Here is an 18,725-nt window from a genome sequence, read left to right as displayed (position 1 = left end):
AGCTCAGGGAAGAAGGGATTTGAATCAGACCTCTGATCTTAAGCAAACGTGTCCACTCCAGAACGAATAGGTTTGGCAGGTCGGGAGGGAGGCTGATTGAAGAGCAAAATATATACAATTCAAAGGCTCATAAGGTACTAATGTTTCTAGAAAGAGAAGCCTAGGCTTCTAGAGTCTGGGTGATTCCCAGCATCTAGGGAGATACTTTGCCCAGCTCTGGTGACTTGCCGGCCGCCACCCTAGAAGCCTCACGCCCCCGCCTCTTGGGCGCCACGACCACGCCCCCATCCTTGGCCCTGCCTCTTGGGCGTCGTGACCACGCCTCCGTCCTCGGCCCCGCCTGTTGGGCGCCATTACCTTGCCTCCATCCTAGGTTCCGCCTGTTGGGCGCCCTGACCACGCCCCCGTCCTCGGCCCCGCCCCCCGAAGCCCGCGGCTGGGACTGGCCTAGCCGGCTGCGGAGGCGAAGCAGCCTTGCCCTCGCCGCCGTAGGGCGCCCGCGGAACTCCGCGAGCCCCGCAAGTGGGAAAGGCCGGGTGAGCTCACCATCCCGGCTCCTCAGAAACCGAAAGCGGCTCAGGGAGGTGGGTTGGAGGCGTGTGTGTTAGCGGGTGGACTGAGGCGACCCGGGACATCCGCGCCCGGCCCGGGGCACTTTTGCAAGACTTGTGAACACAGCCCATTAACGTGAGCTTAATGCCAGGGACTCGAACCTGCACCGGTGCTATAGCGCGTGCTCATTTGGAGATAGCACCCGACTCTGCAGAAGCTGAGTTCCAGATTTCGGCAGACCCAGGCGCCTAGAGGTGAGCACCCACTGCAGGGTAGGCGGAGACCGTTCTCACACCACTGCTTGACCCCCTTGCAATCCAACTGCGAGGTCTGACAGTACTGAGGACAGTTCTGAGGACTTTTGTTGCAGGTCCCTCTGGGCCACTCTGGTTGGCTTCTTTCTTCCTCAGCCTCTCCACTCAGGCTGCTGACTTTCCATATTTGGCTATTTCAGATTTGCTTTCATGAGAACTTGGTTTATCTCGCCGCTGCAGGCTCAGGGCTGGTTGGGGTCCGGTTGTGGGCTAAGGTCTGTCTGTGAAATGAGGAGAGATTCCCTTCTCCCCAATCCAGCTTGTTGCAGTAAAGGTGGGGCATAGGTGCGAAAACTAGATTAGGGCCGAGGAGGACGGTTTCCTTTTCCAGGAATATATGCATTTTTAAAGTCGTCGGGAATACTTACATGTAAATAAATTGGTTAAGGCATTTCTGAGAATAGAACTTCCTGGGTGTGTGAGATAATTTTAGACGGTAAAAGCCGGGGTTAACCGGACCTCTCCAATCCAGTTGCCACCGGCTGATCTGCTTCATACAGCCCAAAGCCAGAGATCTTAACACAATTGAGGGTCTGGATGAAAACCTGACACCACGGTAGACTGATTTGAACAGAAAAGGCAGAAATTACAGATGGGAAGGTGGGTGGGAGATGAAGGTGGAAATGCCTCAGTTTTGTTTGTGTAGTTAGTTCAGGAAATGGGTGTCTCCAGACCCTGGACTGTAGTTTCCCTAGGTCTCTTGTAGGGCTAAGCTGTGGAAAGGGGCCAGAACAGAGGAGGGTGACTTTCTCAGGGTCCATGGCTGAAGCCTGTGGTATGGGAGAAGGATGGCCAACGTCAGCAGAGAACCCACTGGATGTGGGTGGATGACCTGAGCTTTCCTTTCTGGGGTGTCTCGGAGTACTTGCAAAGTGGGGGAGCCAAAGCCTCTGAGTCAGTCCCATTAGCCTAGTGGGAGAAACAGCCTTACATAGCTACAATCTCCACTTTCCTGAGGGAAACCTTGAAGAAAACAGAGCCATTGAATGTGAAGCTGCCCCTTACAGCCCGTTTCCTCCTCGCTCACGTCACAGGCTCTCACTCTGTCCCCCACGACACCCTTGTGAGTCAGGGTAGCTTTCTACATCCCCCAGATGTTGAGGGGAAGCCCCAAGTGTCCACAACCCTGAGCTCTGCCTCGGGTCCAGGCGTGGGACTCTGAGGTTTCTGCTTCAGGGCTGTCACCTTCTCAAAGACCCACAACTGCCTACCTCCCCTTTAGTCTGAGGGGTCAGCAAAAGGACCCAGAATCCCCTAAGTGCCTCCAGCATCTGTTCCCAGCAATGTGGGTAAAGTTCTGCTGGAAACTGCCCCTGACATTGTGTGAACCAGTGCCACTCTCTCCACTCAGCCAACCAAGTGACCGGGGCAAGATCTGTGTCTGATTTTGTGGTGGCCTGGAATCTGGCATGGGTTAGCCTAAGAAGATGTTGGCTGAACTGCACTCAGTTTATTTGGGGTGTGTCTCCCAGTTACCGTGGACGGGGGTTAGTGAGAACTGTTTAGTTCCCGGGAATCAAATTAAGATGCAGGTTATAAATAACCTATCACATCAGACTAGCTTCTCTTTCCCAGAGAGAAGGGAGAGGTTCCGTTCCACCTGATTTCAAGCTGGAACTCGGAAGGGATGAGAAAACCTCACAGCAAGGAATGGGCAGTAGCCGAGTCTGGGCCTTCTGAGGTGACTCCTGTGTTCTCACCAGTATATGTTGACTAGAGGAAGCCAAGCTTCTCTGGACTGAGGAGAGAACTAGTGAGGACTTGGCCCTAAGCCAAAGTTTTAAAGACTTAACAAACTAGAGAAAGAGGACACAGGGACAGATGCAGTCTCTAAATGCTGTCTCAGCCTGGGTTGCAGCTCTTACAGCGTTCTTCTGGGCAGGAGCTGGTACTCCAGCAGAGACTGGTCAGAGTGGGAGAGGTGGGAGGAGCAATATCTACCAGCATGAGAGACAGGGAAAGGTGAATCACTCTATAGGACAGAAACAAAAGTACCAAGGGCTGGGGCACCTGCTGTTACCACCCTAGGACTGGGCCAGCATTGGTGTGCTGCTTTGCTGAGAGAAAAGTACTTGAGGAATTCCTGTGCATGGTCTCTGGCAAGCCATGTCTTATGAGGAAGTGGAATACTAGCAGACCTCGAAATAAAAGTGAAAATACTCATTGGTCCTGACAGAAACTCTAGTCCCCAGCACATTTTGCATATTAGCATCTGCAGGCAACTGACTGTGATTGATGTTCTAGCAAAAGCAGTGTGCAAGTGCACTGCTGTGCTCTGTGCTCTGTGCACTCAGAGCGGCCGTGCCCTGCGCACTTCCCTCAGATGTGCAGATAGGTCCTCCACATCAGCGACAGCCCAGAGAGCAGCTCTCATTTCAGCAGTCCCAGTCAGTTTCTCTCCTCAGCAATCCAAAACACCTCTGGAATCCCCCCACAGCCTTTCTCCCCTCTAGGCCAAGCTGTGCTCCTCCCAATCCAGCCAGAAACCTCCACCCATGAACAACCTACTGTGTGCCTTCTTGCTGAGGTGATCTCTCTGCTGCTCCCCATTCCGCTCCCCCTGCTCCTCCCTGCTCCTTGGTCTCAACCTTCTGCACTCTACTAGTGACCTGAGGGGTCCTGTGTTTCCCAGAGTCTCTCTCATCTCCCAGGTTCACTGGAAGTCTCTGGAAAGAGATATCTGCATTTTGGCTTCTGCCTCACTGGGTTCCCTGCACCTGCTGTGGTGCTCTGGGGCTTAAGGAGGACTCCTGAGGTCTGATAATCCTCTGTCGCCAGCAGGCGCCTTGCAGCTGTCCTCCAGCCTGTCCATCAGCTGCCTCCTTGGACCTTGCCCTGTCCTCACTGGCATTCCCTAATGTGGCCTTATTCCTCCGACCCTCCCCCTGCCTTAGAGGTGCCATACGGCCATGTCTGGACACCAGTTTTGTCCCTAGACTTCTCTCCTGGAATTCTTTCACTCCAAGGCTTAAACTACATTCTTAAGGAAAGACACTTGGCATCTGTAGTATTACCTTGATTGACTGTGGTGTCTCAAGAGCTCCCAGGACACCCTTGTCACTCATGTCAGCCCCTTCGGCCTCCCAGTTCTCCCAACTGTTACAAAGTCCGCTGCTGTCTCCCTGTCTTGTCAGCTCCCTAACCAGGCTCAGAGTCTCTTTCCTGGGCAGCCTGAAATACTCACTCACTCTCCTCAGGTCCAGGTTTGACTGTATTTATTTTTCTTTCCACACTGCTGCAGAGGGTCTTCTTAAGATTTAGCCTGGTTAACACGCACTGCTTTTTCTGTGGCAGAGTGTAAGAATATGGGCTGCCTAATCTGGCCAGCTTGGATTCATATCTGGATGCTTTCTTTCATTTTTCGAGACAAAAATCTCACTACATAGTTCATTCAGGCTCCCCTTGAACTCACTATGTAGCTAGGGCTGGCCCATAACTTAACAGCCACCTTCCCACCTTGGCTTCCCAAATGCTGGTATTGAAGGTATTTGGTACCCTAGCACAAGAAGCAATCACATTTTGACTTTGGGGGTGTGATCAAAGCAAGTTGTCCAACTCTTGTGAGCATCTGTTGTTTTCCGGTCGGCTCAAAGAGGTGGCGCTGTCTCCCACCTGGGGCTACTGGACAGATAAAGTGAGCCAATATCCACACTAAGCCCAGGACCCAAGTGCTCATGGAGACTGTGTTTAACACTAGAGCTTGAGGAATGGATGCCTGGCCTAAAGGCATTCAGGTTTAAACAAAAAGCAGACACAGACTGGAAGATGAACTTCCATGTGCCAGGGTAGACCAGAAATCATGACACCTTATGCTGTTGCTTCTCAGTCTAGGCCAGAGACCTCAGTAGCAGGAGAAGGTGGGTTGGGACAGGAACCGTGGGGATTCGATAGCATTGAGTCCCAGGCAACTTCAAAGGCTCCTGGCTTGGGGCCAGGACTCTCGGTCCTTGGAAAGACTCAGACCAGGCTGCAGCTTTCAGAACATTTGGTAGAAGGCAACACAGGGAGGAGCAGAGGGAAATAAAGCAGATTAGAGAAGTAAACCAGAGGCTCCAAGTCACCAGAAGCAGGCAATAGCAGGATGGGGCTGATGCGTCTCCCTCGTTCCTTGTTCAGATGGGTGGCTTAGAACTGGAGGACAGGGGTTGGTGGCTGGGACAAACTAAGCAAATACTGCCAAGGGCCTTCTGAGAGGGAAGCTGGCAACTCACCCTGGGTACAGCCTAGGAAAACTTGTATCTCCCAAGTCAGAATAATCAAAGACAACAGAACAGAGCAGGGCTGGGTAGACGGCTTTGCAGGTAAGAGCACTGGCTGCTCTTGTGGGGGAGCTGGATTCAGTTCTCAACACAAACATGGCAGCTCACAATGGTCTGTAACTGGTTCCAAAGGATCGGATACCCTTTTCTTCGTGCACAGGGCACACACATACATTCAGGCAAAATACGCACAATAAAAATAAAGACGTCTTTAAAGGAAGCAGAACAGAATGATGTGACTACAAAATCAGGTGGGGTTTAAGGGACCTGGGCAGACCTGGGCGTTGAGCCCAATTTGTAGCCAGGGAAGAAGATGCACTTTCACCTAGAGGTAAAAGGAGGAAGCCATGGGGCAGGGGTGTCTGCTCCATTTTAGATGTTTGGGAACTTTTTTTTTTTTTTTGGAGTGGTGCAAGGTGGGTCTCTCAAGGAGGTCATCTGGGTTCAAAGGAGAGGGTAGGTCTCACTTCATTGTACACCGTCTTCCACACCAGAGTGCTTTCAAGGAAGCTATTCAGTATCTGAAAGGACCTGTTGTTAAATCTGAGCAGTCAAGGGTTAACTGTGTCACATGCTGCCACAAGGACCGATAAGGGGAAGACCAGAATGACCAGTGGCACATAAGTCACGAGTGGCCTTGACAAGAGATGTTTGGGTGTGTTAAGAGTCTGTCTAGGGAAGCTGGGGTTATGTGGAATGGAGGCTCATGCAGATGCAGGCTAGTGGGGATGAGACACGGGGACTCCAGCGTCATCTGAGGTAACCAAAGCTGTGGCTGTCCTGTGAGAGCCTGAGACTGAGTGTTGAAGGATGGAGCTGGCCAGTGTGGAGAGGTTAATGGTCAAGCAGGTGAGAACGAGTGAGAAGCCACCATAGACAGTGCCCGGGAGTTCAGAGCAGGCATTGACCAGCTTCGGGATTTGACTGAAATCAGAGGTTACCTCTGCAGCCACCATGAGAGGGCCAATGGCAGATCAGGGGCCCCATGCAGGGAGACACACAGGTGTGGTGGCAGGAAGCAGAGGCTGTTCTGGTCTGATGACTTCTATGTTTTTCTGTGCAATAGGAAGTAAAGGTTCCCGGGGAGGCTGGAGGGAGTGGTCAAGTTTTGCAGAGAAAAGTTTGAAATAGATATTGAAAACACGGAGGGGTGAAAGCGAAATGCTGGCCTCACACTATTGTCACAGTGAAGTGTCGTGAAAGGGACCCTGGCAAATGGGATTTTAGACCTAGGACTTTGTGCAGTGAGCACCTCAGGGTGTGGAACCTACGCTTGAGCCTCGTGGACATTGGTTGACTTGGACTGTTGCCTGTCTGTCCATGCACATCCTTCTCAGCCCTTTCCTGTTTATCCAGGTGCCCAGTGCCCCGAGGCGGCCATTTCCTCTTCCCTGTGTGAGCGGAGAAGGGTTTACTCTCTCCGCCTGCAGCCCACCCCAAGCCACCATGACTTGCTCCACCTGTACACATTCAAGGTGCACAGAAAGTCGACGAAAAACGTCTTGGTCCCTGAGTGGTGTGCTCAGTGGTACAGAGGCTGCTGCTGGGTGTGAAATGCCATCCACTCATCTCAGTGTGTACTAGGCACCAATGGTGTGTGATGCTCCAAGGCCTGGACCTCTGTAAGCAGAAGAAACAGCCCTGCTCCAAGGGTACTTTATTCCGGCAGGGAGGTCAGAGAGCAGAGGCATGAACATCTGATACATGGTAGCAAGTGGAGTGAGAGTCGGCAGGGAGGTCAGAGAGCAGAGGCATGAACATCTGATACATGGTAGCAAGTGCAATGAGTGGCAGGTGTGGGGCTCGGTTGGCTGATGGGCTATGCGTGAAGCAAAGGAGCAAGAGCATGGCAGGTAGAGCAGAAAGCAGAAGCGAATTCTGCACACAAGGCTGCTGTGGCTGCAGAAGCAGACAATGGGAGAAAGTGCTAAAAAATGGGAACACAGATTGAGGACCACAGCCTATTAGCCTAGACTTCCAAGGATCCCCTGAGTATCAAGTGGCCCTGGGAGCTGAACAGAGACAGCTTCTGGGGTTTGTGATTGTCGTTGGGTTTTTTGTTTTGTTTTGTTTTGTTTTGTTTTTATATCATATTACTTCATTTCTCACTTCCTTTTCCTCCCTCCAAACCTCCCCATATACTCCTTGCTCTCTTTCCAATTCCTGGCCTCTTTTTCCCCCTTAATTGTATATATTAACATGTACATATGTGTATGTACATGCATATATATTCCTAACCTGCTCAGTCTGTATAATGTTGCCGTACATGTTTTCAAGGCTGACCATTGGTGTGCCCTGGGGAAGAGTATCTCTCCACTCTCAGCACTCGTGAGTTTCCTGGAGTTCTGTATAGGGTTGAGTCCTCATGCCTACCCCACTCCCAACTTCAGCATGTCTGTTGTTAATGCTCCTTCTGATCACAACTGGGCAGCCACGCTGGTGAAACTGTACATGTGCCTGTCACTTCTGACATTACTAGGGAATACAGTCTCACACTCCCTGCTCTTCTGGGTCCTCTTCCACAGTGTTCCCTGAGCCTTACCTGCAGGAGTATTTTATAGATGCAACTACTGACTTCTGTCTTTTAAAAAGGTCCTTCTGGCTGCAGGCTGTAAGGGAGCAGGCAGCTTCAAAGGCCATCCTTGAAACCAGTGCTGTCACCAGGGCAAAGATGGCTGTGGCTTTGGTGAGGGTAGGTGTGCTGAAAACAGAGAAAGTGGTTCGATGGGGGCTGGCTGGGGGCAGAAGATTGACAGATTTGGTGTTGTGAGCTAGAGAGGAGCCAAGGATGATACCCAAGTTATGGCCCACGCCAACAGGGTGAGGGTGGTAGTGGTGACTTCACTGGGACGGGGAAGGACTAACAGGAGCAAGTGGAGTGGGCATGGGTATTAGATTTGTGGTACTAGCCAAAGTGAAAGAGTGGATGAGGTCGTTGAAATGAGACTGGGGCTGAAGGGGCAGGCTGAAGGGGCAGGTAGAATCAGAGCTCAAAATGTAAACATGGGGGGAGGGGGAGGCTCAGTGATGGAGCACCTACTTAGCTTATGTGAGGTCTTAGGTTCAGTCACATACATGCGCTCACACACATTCTGTAAATTACTACAGGCTCTATAAGGCGTTTATGATATCTAAATGAGTTTCTTTTATTTAAATTTGGATCCCATTCCCAAGGTATCTTGTTATGTATCCACAAATGTTTCAATACTCCAAATTTTTAAAAATAAACTAAAATTCAAAATCTGATCACCCCCAAGTGTTTTGGATCAAGGATAAGCAATCTGTGTTTAAATCTCAATGTCGGGGGCTGGAGAGGTGTCTCAGTGGCTAAAAAGCACTGACTGCTCTTGCAGAGGACCTGGGTTCACTTCCCAGCACCCGAGTGGTGGTTTACAGCTGTCTGTAGCTCCAGAGTATTCAGAGCACCCATGTGGTCTTTGAAAGGCACTGCACACACTGCAAACACTCATACACCTAAAAACAAATCTTAAAAAAAAACTAACAACAACAACAAAAACCCTGTAGATACCAATAAGACATCAAACGGGGGGGGGGGGGGACATGATTTGTGAATATATCTTATTCTGATGTCTTTGCAGTCTCATGAAATAACCTATGACCTCCTATAAATTTAGCTTCTGCTTAGAAAATAATTTAAATATCTTACAAATATTAATACAAAAATCATAGCATGTTCACAATCAACTTAGTACCCGATAATACCTAATAGTGACTATGTTCCAGAGAGACCATGATTTTAATTATTTCATAAAAATATAGGAACAGGAACTTAGGAGCAAATTCATAATTTTATATTGTTTTCTAAGTTTATAAAAAGACAAGATATGGTTTAAAATTTTGACAAATTCCCAAGCTGCCACAGTATATGAGTAATAAAGTTGGAATGTTAAATGAAAAAAAAAAAAAGAAAAGAAAAACCAAACAAACCTTCCTACTTATAGCTGTATGACTTGAGGCAAGTTACCTCATTGCAGGGCTAATGGGGGCCTAAGTACAGACCCTGTGAAAACGCAAGCTGTAACATGAGAAAAATCAGGCTGTAGGGGAGTGGTTCTCAACCTGTGGGTCGAGGCCAGACCATTGTGAAAACACAGATACTTAAAACTCATAACAGCAGCAAAATTGCAGTTATGAGGTAGCAACAAAATAATTTTATGGTTGGGGGTCACCACGACATGAGGAATTGTGTTAGGGGCTAGAGAGCTGGCTTCCAGAGGACCCGGGTGTGTATTCCACCGCCCACATAGTGGCTAATTACTGGCTGTAACTCCAGCTCGAGGGATCCAAGCTCACCCCCTGGTCTCTGTGGGTACTGCTCATGTTGAGCACAGGCATGCAGGCAGGCAAAACATGTACGTAAAATAAAAATAATTTTTTAAAATCAAGCTATATATGCCTTAGAGTTGAGCTCAGCGTGGGAAATGCTTGAGCCACCACATTTTCCTGGACACGGTGTCTGTTTCTCTTTCTCTTTTCCTTACTGGTGTGTTGTTTATTATATAGCCCAGTTGGCCTTGGATTCACTATCCTCTTGCCTCAGTCTTCCAAATGCTGGTTGAAGGAGTTTTCCTTCCACCCCAAATTCACTCTTCATGCTGTTCTTACGTCCCCTCACTGGATGCCCCGCTGCTCCCCTCTCGTGTGGTTCTTATCCAGCCCACCCATCATGACAGTGTTGGAGCCAACCCTGGAATGCCCACCACATGGGTGTGTCACTCCATGAGGCTGGACTGTGAGCTCCAACTTTCACTCTATCTGCTTTCACCATGGGTCCAGGCCAGTGTTGGCCTCCCTGCCAGTTAGAAGGTGGTTTTCCCATGAGCCTCTCTTTAAAATATGACCTCAATGCTTCAGCTCGTTTTGCGGCCAGCTTTGAAAACGGATATGTGTTACTGAGCTTGGACAGAGGCATCGGTGAAAAGATAGAGCTAGAATATGACCTTCGGTAGCTAATAGTCAAGCCAATGCATCTGTGCATCAGAGAATGCCTTGCAGAATCGCCAGTGGGAGCTTGATACACTACACCTATGTCTATTATGCTTTTCCTAGATAGCTGATTGGGTTTCATTCATGTTAATCATAGTAAGAGATGAATAACGACTAATAGTAAATAGAACAGAACAATATGCTGTAATAAACTGCCAGTATTATTACTTGTACATGTGCAACAAAGTTTGCTTGGACTCGGAGAAACCATAGCAGTTGATCTGATAACCAAGACAATTCCCAAGTGACTAATAGGTAGTGAATACAGTCTAGATGCTCTGGGTAAAGGAAAGTTCTCTTTGTCCAGAGAAGATTCATATCCCAAGTAATAAAGGAAAGGAAGGCATAAGATTTCAACATGCTACTACAAAAGGGTGTATGCAGCTTAAAAGTCATTAATTATTTCTGGAACTCTCCACTTACTATTTTGAGACATTGGTTGGTCACAGGTAATAGAAACCATGGCCAGCAGATCTGTAGTCACTGTAGGGGCCACTGTAGTCACTGCCTTGCCTATTCTGGAGCCTGACTAGAACCGTCTTCCCTTCCTTCAGAACACCTCCAGACCATGGAAGGTGGGTCAGGGACCCAATCCTCACTTGAAAGTGCTTCAGAATTCTAAGCTAACTATGGCATGTTGGTTGTTGACTGTGTATCCAAGCTCTGGGTTCATATGGTCACTGGCATCTCACATTCTATGGTATGTGCACCATATGAATAACTCAGATAGCCAGAAAGGGAGAGAGGAGCAAGAACTGTAAGTCTGTGCAGGTAGACCAATGGAGTGAGGTGCCTAGCTGCCTCCAGAAACAGTCTGCTTCAGATGAGGGTGCCTTTCTGATAAGAGGAGGGAGTTGTGGGCAAGACCAAGGGCAGAAAACTAACCCTGAAGATGTGGCCAGTCTTGGAGGAGAACCTAAGAGTTCAGTGTCCCCAAGGCCAGGAGGATTGAAGAGTGGCATGCCACAAACCACCCCTCACCCCAAATGACTCAGCCCCACACCCCAGTTTATTCAGGAGCAGAATACAGATGTGCTCAGAAAGGTGCTGGGGCATTTGATAATGGATGGATCTGTTGGTACCTACAGGAAGGTGTGGTTCTATAAACAATGCCCCGGAGTTGCAGATGTGAGGAGTAAGGAACATTTGACTGGGAGATGCTCCTGGGCTGAGGACAGCCTTTGGACAGGGCCCAAGGAGAGGGAAATTGGGGCCAACTCAGCAGAAATTTTGTTCCCAGTATGTCTGTAGGAATAGATTCTCAGCAAAGGAATGGCTGGCACACTGGAGCTGACTGAAGGACTGAGTGGCTAGATGATCCAGTGGATCTGAATTCTAAACAATGCATTGGGTAAGGAGACAGAAAACTAGCAGTGAAGATAAAATAAAGACATAAAACAGTGGTAACAGGAAGAGGGCTTGGTCAGTAACATGCTGCTGGCCTAGTCTAACTAGTTAGCTCCAGACCAATGAGAGACCCCAACTCAGAAAAAAAAGGACAGCTCCTGAGGAATGACCCCCGAGGTCAACCTCTGAACTGCATATACATGCACACATGTGGGTACAGGTGTACCTGGGGCTGGGAGGGAAGAGTGGTGGATTGTGTGGCTGGGGGTGCTACTAGTCTGAGGTTGGCCTGAGGGTAGGACACACATGCACACACACACACACACACACACACACACACACCACACACCACAGCAGCTCTGGGTTGAAGGAAAACAGCTTACTGAAGGAAGCCAGATGCACAGAGCATCTCTTGGACTTATTTAGGGGCAGCAGCATGTACCAGAGGAAAAGCTCGCATATATGTCAGTTGGTTTTAATATTTTTTTCCGTTTTAAAGATTGATTGATTGATGGATTGATTGATAAGTGTTTTGCTCAAATATGTATCTGTGCACCCTGTGTGTGTGCATGGTTCCTGCAGAGGTCAGAAGAGGGTGTCAGATCCCTTGCAACCGAAGTTATGAACGGTTGTGAGCTACCGTGTGGGTGGTGGGATTCAAACTTGAGCCCTCTGCAAGAGCAGCCAGTGCTCTTAAGCACTGAGCCGTCTCTCCAGCCCCTCCTATTCACTTTCGAGTCCTGAATCTTGCAGTCAGTCAGGTAGTCCCGAGAGTGAAGGGAGATGGCCAGTGAGGGTGGGGTTACGCATGCTTCATATCTTCAGAGCCCTTTCAGCACATTCTGTGCCCCTGGTTATGCTTTTCACGTAGACATGGGTCAGCTGGCTTTTCCCATAGGGAGAAGAAATATACTGTTTTAGGACGTGCTGCCCTGCACTCTTCTGGTTAGATTGCTCAGCTCTGCCATGGTAACATCTGTCAACATATTAACCTGGCTGCATTTCAATAAAACTTCATTTACAAAAGCAGTTAGCAGGCCAGCCGCCTCTTTGTTCATAGTGCTATCTTCTCTTCGGAAGTCCTGCCAGGTCACTACATTGTCACTATTAATTCGTGTGCAGAAACAGAGAAGCCTAGAGACAAAGTAACTTGCCTGAGTTTATAAGATTATGAAGTGCAAAACCAAAATTTGAATCCAGACTGGTCCATCCCAGGGTCCATGAGATGCCACCCACATACACTGCCTCCCTGTGGACCATGAGGAAGCAAGTGCATGGAGCGACCCCAGCTCCCGCTGATTCCTTAGGGGTATCGACCACTTCCTGGAGGATGACCCCTCCAAGCCTCAGTTTCCTCATTTGAAAAATGGGGATGATGGTAAGGTAGCAAGCCACAGGTAGACATTGCCGCCTACCACACTTATTTCTAGCATGTTCCGTGGGTTCCATGCATGTTTTTCTAGAGTCCCCTCAACTGGACCTGTCCTGACCTGCACCCAGCAGCCCCTTTGCACCATGATGTTATTAGGCCCCCACCCTACCCCATTCCCATCCCCAACCCCCTCTCCTTATTTACCAAATGCTGATTGAGTGCTCTCAGTCAGGCACTGCTGGCCCTGTGGGTGGAGTGTAATGAAAGATGGCTGTCCCACGAGAAGTTTGTAGACAGTGAGGACCACAGAGTTGAGGTTTTGGAGAAGGCCCAGAGCCTTGGAGACAAGCAGGCCTTTGAGGGAAAAGTTTTGTTGTTGACTTTTCCTGGAGACTTAAAAATATTCCTGGTGGCTCTGGATGACTTGAGGGGAGACAGTGTCCCCCAGAGGCTTCCCTCCCAACTAAGGGAAGGAGGCAGGCATGGATCAGGACATATATGGGTAATGGCTCTAGAGCTACCCTGCAACCTTCACCCATATCTTGTCACCATTGCTGCTGGAAATGAGGAACTGGAGGCTTCCTGACCAGCTGGAGAGAAATCACACTTCTCTGAGGAACTAAAAGCCCACCCTCCTGGCTCACCGTTCTTCCTTCCCAACACTGGCTTTGTTTCATCTCATCTGGCTGCTGTGGATCCCCTGCCTTCCAGGTCCTCTTTGTGGCGAACAGAGAGTTGACATTGGTTCTAGCTGGGGGTCAGGATTAGAGCAGAGAGCCCTGTCTGAGGGAACTGCTTCTCCATCTCAGAGGGAGGCTCCTCACTGCCACTGAAAGAAGCTTTGGAACAGCCTCAGCCTGGCTCAGCCACTCCCTCAGCAATGTGGGGCTATGAGCTGAAATGAACCCTTTTCTCCCCAACTTGCCTTTGGTCATAGTGTTTTACCACAGCAGTAGAAGCCCTGACTAGAACACTGCCCTCAGAGGAGCTGGTAGGAAGGTGCCAGCTTCTCCATTGGCCTAGGTGAGGTTTCATCTAACCCAGTCTAGAATCTAGGGTCTAGAAAATGGTCACAGAAGACTATAAGAGATATTCTCAGGTCAGATCACACTTGGCTTTCACAGAGATTGTGTTCCCCTGTGGGTGTGCTGTCTTGGGAGAGTAGAGACTATTACATCAATTGCCACCATCAACAAGAAAACTGTAAGGTGAAAAAGGAATCTTAATTCCTTGAGCATATTTTTGCTAATGTTTTAGTTGGTCAAATTTGTATCTCTACCGGAACTTCCCGCCATGCTTAGCATCATGTCTTGTTTTATGCAGGGGATTCATGTGACATGAATTGCACATGAAATGCACCGCTACTTAAATCTGCTTTTAAATCAGACCTTGATATTACAAAGGACACCTGACCTTGGAAGCTGAAAACAGAGAAGAATATATGATTGAGGAGTCGTGATTTACTCTGACAATTTTGTGTGAATGTATGTTGTATGTGGGCAGTAATATGTATGTGCATGTGTGCACATGCATGTAGAAGCCAGCGGACAATCTCAGGTTTCTCTTCTCAGGTGCCAGCAACTTGGTTGTTTCGAGACAGGGTCTCTTACTGACCTGGAACTTGCCCATGTAGTCTAGGCTGGCCAGTCAGTGAGCTCCAGGGCTCCTGCTGTCTCCACCTCCCTAGTGCTGGGACTACAAGTGTGCACTACCATGCTTTAATATGTGGATTCTGAGGAAGCAAACTTAGGTCTTCCTGCTTGCAAAGCAAACACTTTACCAATGGAACCATGTGATTTACTCTGATACAAGAAATGCAGGGTGTCAGCTGTTTTGACTCATAGTTTAGCCATCCCACTAAGATGGTCTGGAAAGCCTCCTGCCCACACCCTTGGCTTCCTTCTCATCCTGTGTCTCTGCCCCCATTTATTGGTCTCTCCTGGAACCAGGGCCTGCTCTTATCTCACCCCACCTCCTGGTACAAAGAATTACCCCAGCAAATTCACCCCAGCAAAATGAGAGTATAGGATGGATATGGGCAAGCATAGATGTGGGCGAGCAGCAAGCGACTGCTCCATTCCATTCATTTTACAACTGGGGATAGTTGATTATTAACCAATCTCAAACTTGTGCCATACCCTCTGGGAAATTTCTTTGTGTTTTCATCCATAAAATGCCACCTTCAGTCTAGCTTAGCTGCTTTGTGAGCTCTGCAGAGACATTTGGGCAACTTTTGCTAAGCTTCACCCAGGCTCCAGTGGTCCTACATTGAAGTCTCTCTTGGTAGCACTTGCGACTGGACTATTGTAACATCATTTTCTGTCAGAATTCTGCCCTTGTAGGAACTGGAGGACAATGGACTATCACAGGCCTGTGCTGTCTCTGGACCTGACACAGGGTACAGCATACACTCTCCCTAAATGGGAGTCAGTGGATGGGTGGGCAGGCGGGCAGCCAAGGTAGAGATAGATGGATTTTACTCAGGGTTCCATAGCTGGTAAGAAGCAGGGCAGAAACAATGCCAGTTGTTGGTACTATGCTTGCTTTTCTCTGAGTTTTATTTTTGAGGTACTAAATCTCCTGCAAGAAGCAGAACTCAAAACCCACTTGGGCCTCTGTCTTAGGAACTGTAACCCAATGTATAAAAACATTCTCAATTTTTCTAAATACTGATCAATCCAAAGGTATTGGGGCACTGGAGGTGAGGTGAACAGAGAAACAAGAAACCATTTCACTTCATTACTTTGTTTACCTTGTAACTTTGTTACTTTGTTTACTGTAGGCATAGAATTTTTGCAACCTACTTTTAATAATGGTTCAACCTCTGCTCTAGCCCACCACCCAGCAAAGGTAGTAGAAGAGAACATTATTAGGATATGGGGGAAGTGAACCTGTTTAGTGATAGTTCTTTGGAGGTGAGCTCCATCTTCTTGGGCAGCAGTTCAGTCCTGTAACAAACACCAAAAATAACTTAGCAGCTACAGACCAGTCCTCTAGGCAGGCAGACACCAGGCATGAACCAGCAGCTACAGTCCAGTCCTTTCAGCAAGCAACCAGGTAGCTGTAGTTCAATCCTGGTGAAACTACCAGGCTGGCCAACCAGTCTGAGGTGAGGAGGCTGAAGCAGCAAGCTTCCATAAGAACTTCACGAGCAGTTCTTGAATGAGTTTCTCTCAATGGCAGCATTATCACAAGTTGAACCCAGCAACGCTATGTAAGGCGAACCAATGCATGTGCATCTTTAGCAAAGAATAGCAAGGCAGAGCAAACTGAACCAAGGCTCAGTGGTTGTCTCCCACTGTCTGTGGGGTCATATTTATACTCCTTCATCAAAGGTCCTTTCACGTGACTGCTTATATCACCTGTGTCTGCTTCAGGAAAATAGTCTTTCATGTGTTTGCTTTAGCAAGACATCCTTTCACCTGTGTGTACCAGCAAAACATCATTTGACATGACTAACTCTCCAAAGAACCAAAAGTTTCCACTTCAGCTTACTTTGTTACTTTGTTTACTTTGTTACTTTGTTTACTTTGATACTTTGTTTACTTTGTTACTTTGCCTTGTTACCTTGTTTGTTACTTTGTTCACTTTGTTATACCTGAGACTGACAGGTGACATTTGTGCAGAAAGCTAAATATTCACAGCAGCCACATTTGAGGATATTTATGTACTCCTAAAAATTAGTCAGAAAACCTACTGTGAGGTAAGTAGAGAATTTAAGTTATTGGGAGCTAGGGAGATGGCTCAGAGGTTAAGGAGTGCATGCTGCTCTTGGGCTGGAGCTCAGGTCCCATTTCCCATATCTGGCTCTACAACCTCCTATAATAACTCCAACTCATGTGTGTACACACACACACACACACACACACACACACACACACACAAATCTTTTTTTTTAAAGATTTATTCATTTATTTATATAAGTACACTGTAGTTGTCTTCAGACACACCAGAAGAGGGCATCAGATCTCTTTACAGATGATTGTGAGCCACCATGTGGTTGCTGGGAATTGAACTCATGACCTCTGGAAGAGCAGTCGGGTGCTCTTAACCGCTGAGCCATCTCTCCAGCCCCAAAATCTTTTTTAAAGTATTCAAAATGTGGTATTTATTGCCTTCCTTTGAAAATTGAAAAAAATGAAGTTTAAAATAACTGAATTTTTTAGAGAACAGATAAATGAAATTTCTATTTCTTTTTTCTTTTTCTTCTTCTTCCTGGCTTAAACTAGTAATTCCCTAGTGATCTGTGCATTCTGTCACTGGCACAATAAGCCACCATTGGTAACAGACTCCCATTCTCTGTGATGATGAATTTTCCTTTTTGCTAAGAGCTGGACTCCTTTTTCCTTGCTGGTCTTGTTTGAGGCCCGAATAACACTTAAAGGAAGGTGAGAGCTCCCATAGTCCCCATTAAGGACTGGAAACCTCTAGCTAATTAGAGAGTGTTAGGCGAATAGATGTCAGCCTATTGTCGTTCTGTTGGGCTTTCCTCTGGGTGACCCAAGTGGGTGGAGGCTTTCGGAAGCTCTGGAGGAAGAAGTAGTGCCCCACCTTAGGACACGCTCCACTTCCTTTCCTGTATAGGAACAAGAGCTGAACATACACGCTGCATTTTAAACATGCGATGAGGGAGAAGCCATGATGGGGCCCCAGCAGACTCAGGTGTGTTGACACAGGCAAGGGCCTTTGGACTAGGTCTAGGGAATACATATGTAAATGAGGAAGCAAAGACAGTTCTGAGGTCCCTGCTCTCTGTTCACCAGGAGCAATAAAGTGTCCATGACAGGAAGAACCCTGACAGCCATCCAGCTAGAAGGGCACAGACCCAGCAGCCAAACCAACTGTGTTTCCCAAAATGAGCTTCAGGGACCCCTGATACCTAAGCAGCTTCTACTGATAAATCACTGCTAGCACATGCCAGCTTCAGGTGAATTTGCTAAGAACCAGCTGTGTCCCTCCATCTCCACCTAGAGTGGTGGCTTCTGCCTTTGGCTTCTGCCAGAGTGGGAGAATACTAGTGTGGTTTTGCCTGGGGCTGTCTGATTCCTGTTTAGGGGATCTGCACCTGCAAACCCATAATAAACCACAACACCACTGGCCACTTCTGCTCCCCCTTCACAAATACACAGAGTTGTTTTACAGAAGGTTCCCTAAGGCAGGATGCTGTAGGTGCCCAGGTGAGGACTCAGTCGTGGCCTTTTGAGCTGGATGTGAAGGAGTTGGACAAAAATGTGAAACAGTGTGACTCTTCTTTGGTTTCATTTCTCATAAAAATGTTGCTTATGTTAAAATGAATTAATGAAATATATTTAAGTTTCTCTATTTTAATTTCAAATATAGCAGAAGTTGAGACAGAGAGAGAGAGGGGGGGGGGGGAGGGAGGGAGAGAGGCAGCAGACAGGAAGTCTTAGGCATCCTCCTTTTACTAAAACCAGGTTTTATTTTAGGGCAATGTTAGGTTCGCAGAAAAACTGAGTCAGGACTGCAGTGGGAAGTGCATGCAAGAAAGAAAGGCCTGCAGCTGACCTGAGCAGAGGCTACTCACCTCTTACCCTGCTTTGTCAGGCCACACAGCTGCTGTGGTGAATTTGGATGATCCACCAGAGTCTGCAGGACAAGCCCTTCTGACCCAGCCATGTAGAAGGATGATGTCCCCAGGGACCACCCAGGAGGTTCCCATATTTAACCATTTGCTAGACTCTGTAAACCACTGCCACAACACGGCCTAAGTCTCCACACTCATGTTGGGGAGGCCACTGTTTACCTGAGGGCCAGGCACACTCAGAAGGCCCTAGATGTGTGTGCATGGTTCATGGGATGGATAGACAGTTTTTACCACATCTTCAAAAGTAGGGGTAAAGAATGCTCACAAAA

At 48.1% G+C, this 18,725-nt stretch overlaps 1 protein-coding gene across 2 annotated transcripts in view; it reads left to right on the top strand.

Annotated features, from left to right (window-relative positions):
• Window positions 1-449: 449 nt before the first annotated feature.
• Traf5 (TNF receptor-associated factor 5) overlaps window positions 450-18,725 on the top strand; it is a 46,416-nt gene continuing 28,140 nt past the window's right edge. The window contains exons 1-2 of one of the 2 annotated variants that reach the window (NM_001398702.1): window positions 450-584; window positions 704-806. The gene's annotated coding sequence lies outside the window, so the exon portion shown is untranslated. Of the gene's footprint in view, window positions 807-18,725 lie in introns of both variants that reach the window. The other variant, NM_001398701.1, reaches the window with a different exon arrangement.

This window comes from Rattus norvegicus, chromosome 13 (assembly GCF_021556685.1).
Source record: "Rattus norvegicus strain SHRSP/BbbUtx chromosome 13, alternate assembly SHRSP_T2T, whole genome shotgun sequence".
Lineage (NCBI taxonomy): Eukaryota > Metazoa > Chordata > Mammalia > Rodentia > Muridae > Rattus > Rattus norvegicus.
The sequence above is the reverse complement of the archived record's forward strand: the minus strand, read 5'-3'. Positions and strand labels throughout refer to the sequence as shown.